We start from the raw sequence: 12,799 nt of genomic DNA on the forward strand, positions 1-12,799 counted from the left end.
TGATAGGAAAATTGTATATTTCATTTCATAATATAAATTGAAAGGATTTAAGGTTAAGTAAAATTTCTCTATTTTTAAAATTTTTATATCTCTGACCTTTACTTTATCCTTTCTCAAGGGAGGTCTCTAATGTACATGCACACACACACACACACACACACACACAGCCAATACTACCCATATTTATGCCCTGAGCAGCACAAAATAACAATATCCAGAGGAAGGTACCATGAGAAGCATGTTCAGATAACCTTTTTAACATGAGTAGAGACACTGAAAAAATACAAAGCAAAAGCAAGGAATTGAAAGAGAAGGGGGAAGAACCTCACTGAGAAAGCATTTACTTGGGGGTGCCATTTAGAAGTTTCCTCTTTTAACTAATTCTTCTTGCTAACTAGGTGTTAACCTCTGTTGTTTCTATGATGCTGAAGGATTTCTGATACTTTCAAAACCTTCCAAGTCTAGTGCCATTGGAAAAAGCCCAGTCCTCACCCTAGTTAGAGCTTTGTACCTTCATGTACATCCATGTATGTGCTTGTGCTCATGAGCAAACACACACATACACACACACAAACTCATACATACACAAACACACACTCCAATTCTAATGTCAGTCCATTATACCAAACTTCAGGAACCATATGTCATTCATGAGGATTCATAGACACAGAGGAAATACACATAAATATAGACATGGACTACTTCAAATTAGAAATAAATGTTGTTCTTTCAGCCATCTTGCAGTCCCTCCACCATGGTGCGCATGAATGTCCTGGCAGATGTTCTCAAAAGCATCAACAATGCAGAAAAACAAGGAAAATGCCAGGTTCTCATTAGGCCTTGCTCTAAAGTAATCATCAGGTTCTTAACTGTCATGATGAAGCATGGTTACATTGGTGAATTTGAGATCATCAATGATCACTGAGCAGGAAAAAATGTTGTGAACCTCACAGGCAGATGAAACAAATGTGGTGTAATTAGCCCCAGATTTGATGTTCAATTGAAAGATCTGGAAAAGTGGCAAAATAATCTGCTACCATCCCATCAGTTTGGGTTCATTGTGCTTACAACCTCAGTTGGCATCATGGACCATGAGGAAGCAAGACAAAAACACACAGGAGGAAAAATCCTGGGATTCTTTTTCTAAGGGTGTAAAATATGCATACAAATAAAATGCTCCAATAGAAAAAAAAAAGAAATAAATGGCATTCTCTTTAGCCGAGCTTTAAAAGACACTAGGGGTCCTAAAGCATATGGAAGTGACAAGGGAGTGGATTTCAGCCATGGTGGACAGACAACCTCTGAAAAATATGGGAGAGATGGGAAACTGAACATCATGTAAGATATAGCAAAAATGCCCATTCTTTCAGTACAAAGCCTATGTAAATGGAATTAAGGCAAAATAAAGCTAGAAATATAATTTGGAGCCAGGTTTTGGAGGTCTTCAAATGGCAAAAAGAGTAGTTTGTATTTAATCCTAGAGGCAATGGGGAATCACTAGAGTTTATTGAGCAGGGCAGTGACATGGAACACATGCCAAATAAACCCATAAATAGTTAATCACAAAATAACGTGTGAAACACTGTAAGCAGTGTAAGAGTTGTAGAGAGGTTATGATTTTTATAAGTGGAGAAATACCCGCACTTAAAAAATCGTTGGTCCTTGAGTTATTGTAATTTTGAGTAACATTTTGATTTTTTTATTATCTGCTATTACATTCTTTTCTATGATTCTGTATGCTTCTAATAGACTGAGAATTCTTGGAGAGCAGAAACTACATTTTACGTTCTTTTCTATCCCCAGTGCTTAAAACGGTGCCTGGCATATAGTAGGCCTTTAATAAAAACAAACTATCAATAATTCCTCATTAATCACTGACTATTTGCAATAAGAAGCACAGTAACTCTCCCTTTCTAAATCAACAGCAGGAAGGACATGAGTTTAAATCCTGCCTCAAACACTTAATACCTGTGTGAACCTAGGTAAGTCATTTAACCTTTATCTGCCTCAGTTTCTCATCTATAAATTAGGGATAATAGCACATTTTGTGTGAAGATAAAACAAGATTTTTGTAAAGCCTTTTGCAAATGCTAAAGTGTTGTATCAATGGTAGTTATTATTAATCATTATAGTGATGATGGTAACAATACTGATAATGAAAATAAAAGTGGGTTTTAGAATGGAGGATTTCTTGAAACAATTTATTAGATTGAAGTAGCCGCTGTTGCTACAGGAGCCATTCCAAACCCATCCCTTAAATTGGGCAGTATCACCAAAATGACCCTCATTATCTGGTTATTTTGCTTCCACATCTCAAGGGTAACAGAGAAAGGACTATCGAGAGACTTCAGTAAGAAATACCTAAAACATATTCAGGCCAAAAGAATAAATTAAATCTAAAGATTCCAAGGCCTTGAGGCTTTTGATTTGGGCACATTTTCTCCTTCCTGAGAGACAAAGAAACACCTTCCAGCCATGCTTTTCTTTTCTCCCATTAAGATCTTTCTTTTCTGTTATATAAGGGACTTAACTGGGCCTAGAATGCATCATCACTTCATAATCTAATTCCATCCTACTTAAAAACATGTTTACAAATCTGTTTCTTTAGGCTTATCATTTAGAATTATCTCAATATTTCAAGTATCTATAACTTCATCAATTGTCAAATTGCTAAGAATTATGTCATCAATTTTTATGTAATTTTTATGGATTTGCATATTTCTCCTAAACTAGAAATTTTCTAGTCCATATGCTTGTAAATCTTTAATAAGCATTCTCTCCAGAGAAACATTGTATCTTTTGTTTCCAAGAGATTTCCAAGTCTCTGTCCTATCATTCATTGTTTCAAGAGCTTGGGACCTAATGTATGGGGAAGGGAAGATCACTTGTACCTTGAAAATTCCCTCCTGAAGTAATATTGTTCAGAAAAAGTTGTATTAAGAATGTATACATGGGGCAGCTAGATGGCGCAGTGGATAGAGCACCAGCTCTGGATTCAGGAGTACGTGAGTTCAAATCCGGCCTCAGACACTTGACACTTACTAGCTGTGTGACCCTGGGCAAGTCACTTAACCCCAATTGCCTCACTAAAAAAAAAAAAAAAGAATGTATACAGAAAGCCATCTGTCTTTTATTGGTTTGAGAATATGTTAGGAGATAGAGGGAAGGGTGGTGTGTGTGTGTGTGTGTGTGTTTGGTTGGTGTTATTGTCAACTTAGACCATGAAATGAGTTCTCTTGGAAGGCAGCAAATTGAGGAGGGAGGAGGGTAGAAAAAAAAAGAGAGAAAAGAACTCGCTTCCCCTCTCCATTCCCAGTAAAGTTTAAAGAAATTTAATGAACTTTTCCTTTAATCTTCATTGCTTTCTTGAGAGGAAGAAATTTCTTCTGATGGGGGTAATGGGTAGTGGGGAAGCCAAAATTTCTCAAGCTACAGAAAATTGCATGTGAATTCAGAACCAGAAGCTAAGGATGTGGCCTTGTGTCTTATTTCCTCAGCCATCTTTTGTAAGTAAGCCTCACTCAGAGCTGATGGTTTAATAAATATCTTTCAAATTGAATTGGATTATAAGAAGTAATAAAAGGATGTTAGTGCCTGGACTAAGGATGGCATTCCTAAATTTGGAGAGTCCTGGAAGCAATTTGGTCACCAAATTCCAAATGTAGCTGTGAAGCCAGCCATGTTTTGTTATTTATACTTTAATTTTTGGCTAGAAGGGCAGCAATAATTTCATTTAAAAGAGCTAAATATAAGATTGCCTATGGGCTAAGCCATAGGGAATCAAACTGATATCATACATTTTTTTCCTTGAACTGGATTAGAACTTTTCAAGATAAAAATAACTGTAGAATACATAAAAATAGTCTAAAGAAATAATGTGATTTACTTTATCTTGAAAACTGTATTCAATTCAGACTTATCCTTGGAAATTTTTAGGAAATATGAAAACATTTTGCTATATAAAATACCTGGAAAACTATAACAGTTATGGATAATATAAGAATCTAAAGCAAAAGTTTTTAACATGAATCAGAAAACTTTTTTAAAAATATATTTTGGTAGCTGTATTTCAAAGAAGTACTTTCTTTTGTAAGGCTATGTATTTTATTCATTTAAGACATTATTTTGAGAAGGGGCCCATAGAAATCAATCAAGAAATCTATTATACACAAAACAAATTTATGAACACCTGATCTACATAGGAACTATAACCTGTGATTAACAAAGGCTAGCCAGAAAATTTGACTTCCTGGTTTATCTTAATTTAGGTTTCTCTATCCAAATGTTGATTGATTAATAAAGTTCACAGGATTACTCTGGCCAAAAAGAGAACTCAAAGAGAAAATACTCAGGGTCACAACTTCAGTATTATCAAGACAATAGGCAATCTTCAGAGAGACAATTTATTTTATATTTTGTTGGGGGAGGGGTACATTTCTTTCTGTTTGTCTCTCCTTTTCTCTGAGTATGTGGTTGAAAGTAAACACTTTTCTAATATTTCAGAGGACCTAAAAAAGACATAATGGTTTTTATTCTAATAAGAAGATAGTTACAACTATCTTATTACAGTAAGCCTTAATTGGTGATCTACTTAAGACACTAGGGGAAATATAATGACAAATGAAACATCTTCTGATATGGAAACTTCATGATAATTACTTGTAAGGCCTGAACCTTCTTTCAAGTAATCTTACTATTATCCAAAAACCATCTGTAGGAGTTCATACTCCTCTTTTTACCCACCCCCCCAAAAAAAAACCTGTCCAAACTTATTGATTTACAAAAGCTTTAGTCATTCATCCTTATAAAACAAACTCCCTCAATAATAATAGTTCAATAAAACTATAATTTCACTGATTTGATTATTCCATCCAATGCCACAGATCACACCTCATCTGTCATACTCATCCCATTAGATGCTTACTCATCTTCTATTACCTTGGCATGGTAGGTCTATTCAAACTACCAGAGGTCTTCTTAAAGATATTTGCCCATTTCAAGGTTTCCAATGTTGTTAGTCCTTCCTTCTCAACAAAGACCAAGGTTACCAATAGAGGGAATGGAATGTCCATTCTTATTTGCTCTAACCAAGTAACAAATCCATTTCCTTTTTCTGATCACTTATTGTGAACATTTTGTATCATTTCTCTAATACGAATCCCTCCAACATGCTATTTAATTATCTTATCTTGTCACTGGGATAGAATATTTTTAATATATGTGTATATATATGTATCTGTGTGTACTGTATACTGTACCAACTACTTGTGAATATATAAGTATCTATATAAATTCCTATCTCTGTCCTAGAAATATAGGTTACAAACTGTTGAAATTAGAAGAAACCACAGTGCAGGGTTGGAAAAGTTATATAAAATAAGTTATCAAAGAAACAAATTATTTTTTTAATAAGATGAGCTAATCACTTGATGAAAGGAAAGGATAACTAATGGACAGTCTATTTTCTCCATTCAAAAACTGACAATGCCAAGAGAACTTGTGAAAGATTCTTAGTATTTCAAATGGACTGTGCTAAGAAACTTGTGCAAGAATATAGTCAAGAGATTTTTTCTGTCCCCTGGTATGAAACATATATTAAACATAAATAAGTTAAATTAAAACACACATATACATACATGCACATATAAATATACATAGACAAAAACATAGCCACATTTACATGCATTTATATATATATATAGTATGTACACTACATAAATACAATGTTTATTATAGTATATAGTGTGTATTATATAACACAAGTTTTCTAATCTATCACCATTTCTTTTCTCATGTTTTCCTGAGTTTATCTTCTTTTTAAAAGAACCCTAGAGGTTTACTTTAATCTATTTTGATTTGGTGTGTAAGAATACCTTTTTGGTAAATAGCATTTCCTTAGAGGCTCAAGGAACAAACAGTGGATCTAAGTGGATCTAAGCTGAGACTATTATCAGGTAGTGTCAGAAATTGGAAAACTAATCCATGCCTACTAGAAATACTTAGTCTTTGAAAATTGTCAAAATGTTTACCTATTTCATTTTCCCCATGTGTGTTTGTGCATATGTGTATATGGGGTGGTTTGTATAAATATGTATATGTGTTATTAAAAAACAAGGAAATAAATTTATATCTTGAAAAATACAACCTCACATTTCTATATAAAAAATATTTTCTGAGTGACTATGGAGTCAAGATTAAATTATACTGCTTGGCTTTTCACATTGACTCTACTACAGACTACACTAAAATATGTCTCAAGATATATTATATTTTCTTTAGATATTTTAACTCCAGAATTGTTTCATTTTATTTTTTATATGAAGATCCTAGGGAAAAAAAATTCTGCCTGACTTTGTATGGTTTTGCTCACAGGGGTTAACAACAGACAAAAAGGTTTAACATGTTCCTTAACACAAAGGAATTTTCAATTCTAAGTCTGGGGAAATATCCTTTCTATTATATCACAGACATTTGGTTGGACTGAAGACAGTTCTGGTTCTCAAAGGAACAATCATCTCACAAGCAGTTAAGAAGAAATAAGACATGTTCAAATACAAAGTGAGCTCAAGGCTAAACTCAAAAAGCTGGAAAACATTGGGCAGCTTCTCCTTTGAGAGATGACTTGGAGAGTTATCCCTGGCAAGGGCTAAACTTGGTATTTTTCATTCATAAATACATCTGACAGAGACATTAGTTTGGCTAGAAAGATCCAAGAGGGGAAATGAAATGAGCGCTAGTCCCAATTACCTGAAGGCCAATTTTAGAAAGAAGTTGTAACAACTGGGTTAGATACTATTTGATGCTACCTAGAGTTCAACACAATCCCAATAATTAAATTCTATTCAAAGTTCAATATAGATATTTCTTTTCCAGAAATCTTTATCATGGTACAATTGAAACAATATGGATGGTAATATGGGATGATGAAAGATGTAGAGATAAGGGTTCAAATCTCAGCTCTGACACTCATTGTGTGACCTTGTGAAATTTACTTAAACCATTTCCCCAGTTTCCCTAGGTATAAAATGAAGGATTTGGATTATCAATTTTCAGCTGAAAGGGATACCAGAGACCATCTTGTCCAACCCCATTATTTTACAGATTAGGGAAAACAAGCCCCAGGGAGGGTGAAGTAACTTGGCTAAAGTCAATGAGGTATTAATTAAGTGGTAGACCAGGAATCCAGCCCAGGCACACTGACTCCAAATCCAGGGCTCTTTCTGGATTCTTTTATATTCAATATTGTGAGAAAGAGGTGGCTCATTGATTTAGTGTGGTAGGCTTTAATCCAGATTGGGTCGTGGATTCAATCTCTTTGGAAATCAGTTATTTTTTCTCCTTTCGATAAATACATACCATTGGAGCAAACAAACCCCACAATCTAAGTTAACCTTGCCCTTATGCCTGTTTTCAGGATTGCTATCAGGCTGCTAGGTAGTACATGCCTGGAGGTGGGTAGACCAGAGTTGAAATCCAGCCTCAGAACACTTACTAGCTATATGACCCTGGGGCAATTCATCTAACTGCTGTTTTCCTCAGTTTTCATCTGTAAAATGGGGATAATAATGCTTAACTCCTAGGATTGTTGTGAGGATCAAATGATGTAATATGTGTAAAGCACTGAGCAGTCTCTGGCACATAACAGGTGCTACATACATGCCATATATTCTCATTTTCATTATAGTTAGGATTGCTGGGTACCTGGAACAATTTGCCATTTCATGAAAGACCATAGCTGTGCTCACTTACACCCTGCTGGACAAAATTTCTGGATTTCTTCAATTTCTTCCTATCAGCCTGGCTCCTACATAGGCACTTTTTTCTTTCCTCGTTTCCATATTCCTTTTATGTGCTGTCTTCTCCGATTAGGATTAGAATTACTCTCTCTGAGGATAAGGGGGTATTTTATTTACTTGTATTTTAATCCTCAGTGTTTAGCACAGCATCAAGCTATTGTAAGCTCTTAATAAATGTTTTATCCATATCTATGTTCAAATCCAAGCTCAAGTACTATCAATTTTCCTATCCATATCTATTTCTGTCTCTCTCCTCCCTGGGAACACTTTCTGTCTCCCCAATCTCTTAGGAGTTAACCAGCCACCAGGGCAAAAGGAAGTCAGTCATCTCTCCTGGACAAGACTATGCCTGATGTATCCACCCTCTCCACCATCCTCCTATGGCTGGCATAAGCTGGTTTTGTATGATATCAGATTTGGTACATAGTTATTTAAACAGACCCAATGTGGTGGGTTCTATTTAATGGATGCAAGATGATAGAATTTTTAAATGATTAAATGTCCAGACTATGAAAAAAATATCATCTAACTAGCTAACTAACTATGACAATAGTCTATTTTGATTTCTTTCTGCAGAATGTCCTGTTCAAGGGATTGAAGTAAATGTTTTCTGACTCCAATATCATGCTAGTTTTCTAATGATCATGGAACACATCAGACACAATGAGGTCTGAGAGAGAGAGAGGAGAGAGAGGTGGGGAGAGAGGGGGGTAGGGAGGAGGAAGAGGGAGGGAGGGAGGGGGAGGAGGGAAGATGAAAGATGAAAGAAAAGGTCCCAGGACAGTGCCCTTGGAATAGACACGTGAGTTTACTAGTTTCCAAAAGCTTACTGGATGGATGGACAGATGGGTACATATAATAATAGCAAGCACAAGGAAACCATGTGTCCTAATAGTTTACTGTGCAATCAGTAAACTTTATCACTTTGTATAGATAAAACCTATAATATCAAAGAACCTAGAAGAGCTTTGATTCTTGAGATAACTATGGTAAATGAATTTACTTTATTGGACCTATAACAAGATAATTTTATTAGTAGTTTAACTGAAGAATTTCAAATTACATTATTGAAGAAAATCATTAATAAAACTGAAAACTCCCTCTACAGTTGTCAAATACTAGTAGAATCAAAGCTCAGATAAGTTCATTTTTTCATGTTTAGTCAATTCCATATAGTAGAATTGAACAAAGATCTCAAATAATGAACATTCTTTGTCTTCAGTATATTTCTACAACATCTATTCATGGAACTAGAACTGTAAAAATTCTAGGGAGCAATATGCAGAAGAGAAGGGAAAATGCTCTCATTCTTTTCAATATTACTTTTTGCTAATGTGAATGTGTTTAATGAAATTCCATTTTCATTGACATACTTTTTTTTCATAAATCAAGTTGCTCAGTGAAGGCTGAAAGTGTCTGGTGGACACTAACACACAGGGGGTGCAATTTTCCAACCTTCCTATGACCATAAAAAGCTTGTTCCAGTTCTTGTGGTATATATTAGTTCCCCAGATGCCATTTTCAAAATAAGCATTTAGAGAAATAACTCTGTTAATGATAAAATGAGTCATTAATGGGGGAATAGGTAGAAATTCAGGTAGTCATAAAATATACTATATAGTATATATAACATATGGATTATGTTACTACAAATGAATCGCTTGATTTTTTTGAACCATAGTTTCCTCATTTGTAAAACTAGAAAAAACTTGTACTTTTTACTTTACAAATTTTCAGTATTGTTATAAGGAAAATTACTTTTTCGTGGGTAGAGAGGGATGTGTTACAGATGTGACAGGCTGAATAAAGCAAGAGTGACATAGATAACTATTTATATATATAAATATATAATAACTATATAATAGATAACTATTAATATATGACATATAATACATAATAATTATAGATATCTATTCATATATAACTATGTTTAATAGATTATATATTCATATATATACATACATACATATTTATCTATGTATATCTATGTATATCTATCTATCTATCTATCTATCTATCTATCTATCTATATATATATATATATATATATATATATCAGAAAAAGGACTTGAACCCAGGAGTTTCTGAATCCAATGTTGGATGTGTGTGTGCATTTATATATTTTGGAGGTGACTCTAATGACTCTTACTCTCTTCATATTTCATCTAGTAATAAAAGAAAACATCACAATTCATTGAACAGTTAACTAAAGTAGATTTATTTTTATGTAACACATAAAGGTTACATGGATACTTATTTTCTCTGGGTGTAATTCTGTACTCCATATTTTAAAAATTGCTCATCAGGGAAGGATATGTTGAAAGACAGCGATGACTTATCTGGTCTTCAAAAAGCTCCTGAATAAGAAGAGCCCAAATGTGAAAGTTAATGGAACTTTTTATACCCTCAGGTAAACAGCCTGTAGGGCCAAAATGGGCCCCAGTACAGCTTTATCTCCTTTTAGGGGAAAATAATCCCTGTTACAGGAAGTAAGGAGGATGGGTGGCCCTAACCCATTTTGGGAGAAAACTCTAGAAAACACTATCACACATACATAAATGTGTATGCATATAGACACATAAATTATATTTAAAATATATTGTATTCTGACATATAGTTGTAAATGTATTATGTGATACTACATATTGTTATATGATAAATATAGGATCTGACTATATAATTTATCATTTATAAAGCATTTGTAAACTGATTCATACATTCAACTTTATGAGAAAAGTACTAGAGTTAATATTATCAGCATTTTTACTTTATAAATAAAGGCTAAGTGATTCTGGATTTTTTTTTTCACAGAAGTATTGGGTTTTTTTTATCTTTTTATTTATTAAATTTTAAGTTCTGGGTTCCTTCCCTCTCAGTCCAGTTTAGCAGACAAGAAATACAAAAACTATTACAATTTGAAGTCATGCAAACCAAATTTCTACATTAGCTATGTTGTAAAAGGATAGAGACAGAGAGACAAAGAGAGAGAACATGCTTCAATCTCCATTCTGAGAACATTAGTTCTCTCAAAGTGGCTAGTATTTTTCATCATTTGTCCTTTGAAATTTTAGTGTGTCATTGTGTTGATCAGATTTACTAAATCCTTCACAATTGGTTATCTTTACAATATTTCTCTTACTATATATAAATAGATATAGATACAGATATAGATATAGATATAGATATAGCTCTACAAGTTCTGCTCAGTTGATTCTGCATCAATTTATATAAATCTTCCTAGGTTTTTCAGAAACTATCACCATCATTATTTCTTAAAAGATAATAATGTTCCATCACAGTCATATACCACATTTTGTTTGGTCATTCCTCAATTGATGGGAATCCCCCCAATTATTTATTCTTTGCCACCATATAAAAGATGCTGTATTTTTTTTTTTTACATTTAGCTCCATTTCCTTTGAGCTCCTTAGATTATGGGTCTAGTAACAGTATTACTGGGTCAAAGGATATGAACATTTAATAGCTTTGTGGGCATAGTTCCAAATTGATTTCCAGAATTATCGGAGTACTTCAGAGGTACATCAACAGTATACCTATTTGCCACATCTCTTCTATCATTTGTCATTTTCCTTTTCTGTTACTTAGCCAATTTCAAGGGTTTAAGGTGGTACTTCAGAGCTGTTTTAATTTGTATTTCTTTACTTTTTAAAGATTTAGAAGATTTTTCCATATGACTATTGATAGTTTTGATTTCTTTCTCTAAAACTACCTGTTCATGTCCCTTAAACATTTATCAATTGGGGAATGGCTCTTATTCTTACAATTTTGCCTCATTTACCTATTTTTTTTTTAGGTCAGGCAATTGGGCTTAAGTGACTTGCCCAGGGTCACACAGCTAGTAAGTGTTAAGTGTCTGAGGCTGGATTTGAACTCAGGTACTCCTGATACCAGGGCCAGTGCTCTATCCACTGCGCTACCTAGCTGCCCCCTCATTTGCCTATTTTGATAAATGAAATCTTTATCAGAGAAATTTGCTGTAAATATCTGGCTGTTTTCCTGCTTTTCTTACAAATTTAGCTTCATTTGTTTGTGCAAAACATTTCAATTTGATTAAAATAAAATCATACGTTTGATTTTGTGAGAACCTTTCTTTTCTTGGTTGCTCATGAATTTTTCCCTTATCCATAGATCTGACTGGTATTTTTTTTTCTGTTCCCCTAATATGCTTTTTTTTTTAATTTTAGTGAGGCAATTGGGGTTAAGTGACTTGCCCAGGGTCACACAGCTACTAAGTGTTAAGTGTCTGAGGCTGGATTTGAACTCAGATACTCCTGACTCCAGGGCCGGTGCTCTATCCACTGCGCCACCTAGCTGCCCCCTCTAATATGCTTTTGACATCACTCTTTTTGTCTAAATCATGTATGAATATGGTATATGGTATGAAATATTGATCTATGGTCAGGTTCTGCCAGACTACCATCTAGTTTTCCCAGTAGTTTTTGTCAGCGAGTTCTTGCCCCAATAGTTGGGATCTTTAGATTTACAAACACTAGGTTACTGTGTTTTATTTCTGTATATTGTGTCCCTGATCTGTTCCATTGATTAACCATTCTCTTTCTTATCTAGTACTGAAAAGTTTTGATGACTATAGCTTAGTTAGTAATACAATTTTAGATCTGGTACTACTAGCCATACATCCTTCCTATTTTTCTTTCTTTGATTCTTTTAATATTTTTTTTTACTTTTTTGTTCCTCCAGATGATATTATTTTTAGCTCCTGTTTCTGGTCTGATTTAGGTATTAAGGCCATATTTGTTTCATAGAATGCACTTGGTAGGATTTCTTTACGTATTTTTCCAAGGAGTTTATGTAGTATTGGAATGTCTTTAATATTTGGTAGAATTTGCTTGTAAATCCATTGTGTCCTGGAGTATTTTTAAGGAGCTCTATGGCTTCTTATTTATTTTTACTTTCTAAGATAGGGTTATGTTAAAGAGCCTATTCAATGTTCCTTAATTAGGGCAATTTATATTTTTATAGAT

At 33.9% G+C, this 12,799-nt stretch overlaps 1 pseudogene; it reads left to right on the top strand.

Annotated features, from left to right (window-relative positions):
* The first annotated feature begins 754 nt into the window (after positions 1-754).
* Positions 755-1,147, top strand: LOC122729648 (annotated as a pseudogene).
* Positions 1,148-12,799: the final 11,652 nt, after the last annotated feature.

The sequence above is a fragment of the Dromiciops gliroides genome, chromosome 5 (genome assembly GCF_019393635.1).
Source record: "Dromiciops gliroides isolate mDroGli1 chromosome 5, mDroGli1.pri, whole genome shotgun sequence".
NCBI lineage: Eukaryota > Metazoa > Chordata > Mammalia > Microbiotheria > Microbiotheriidae > Dromiciops > Dromiciops gliroides.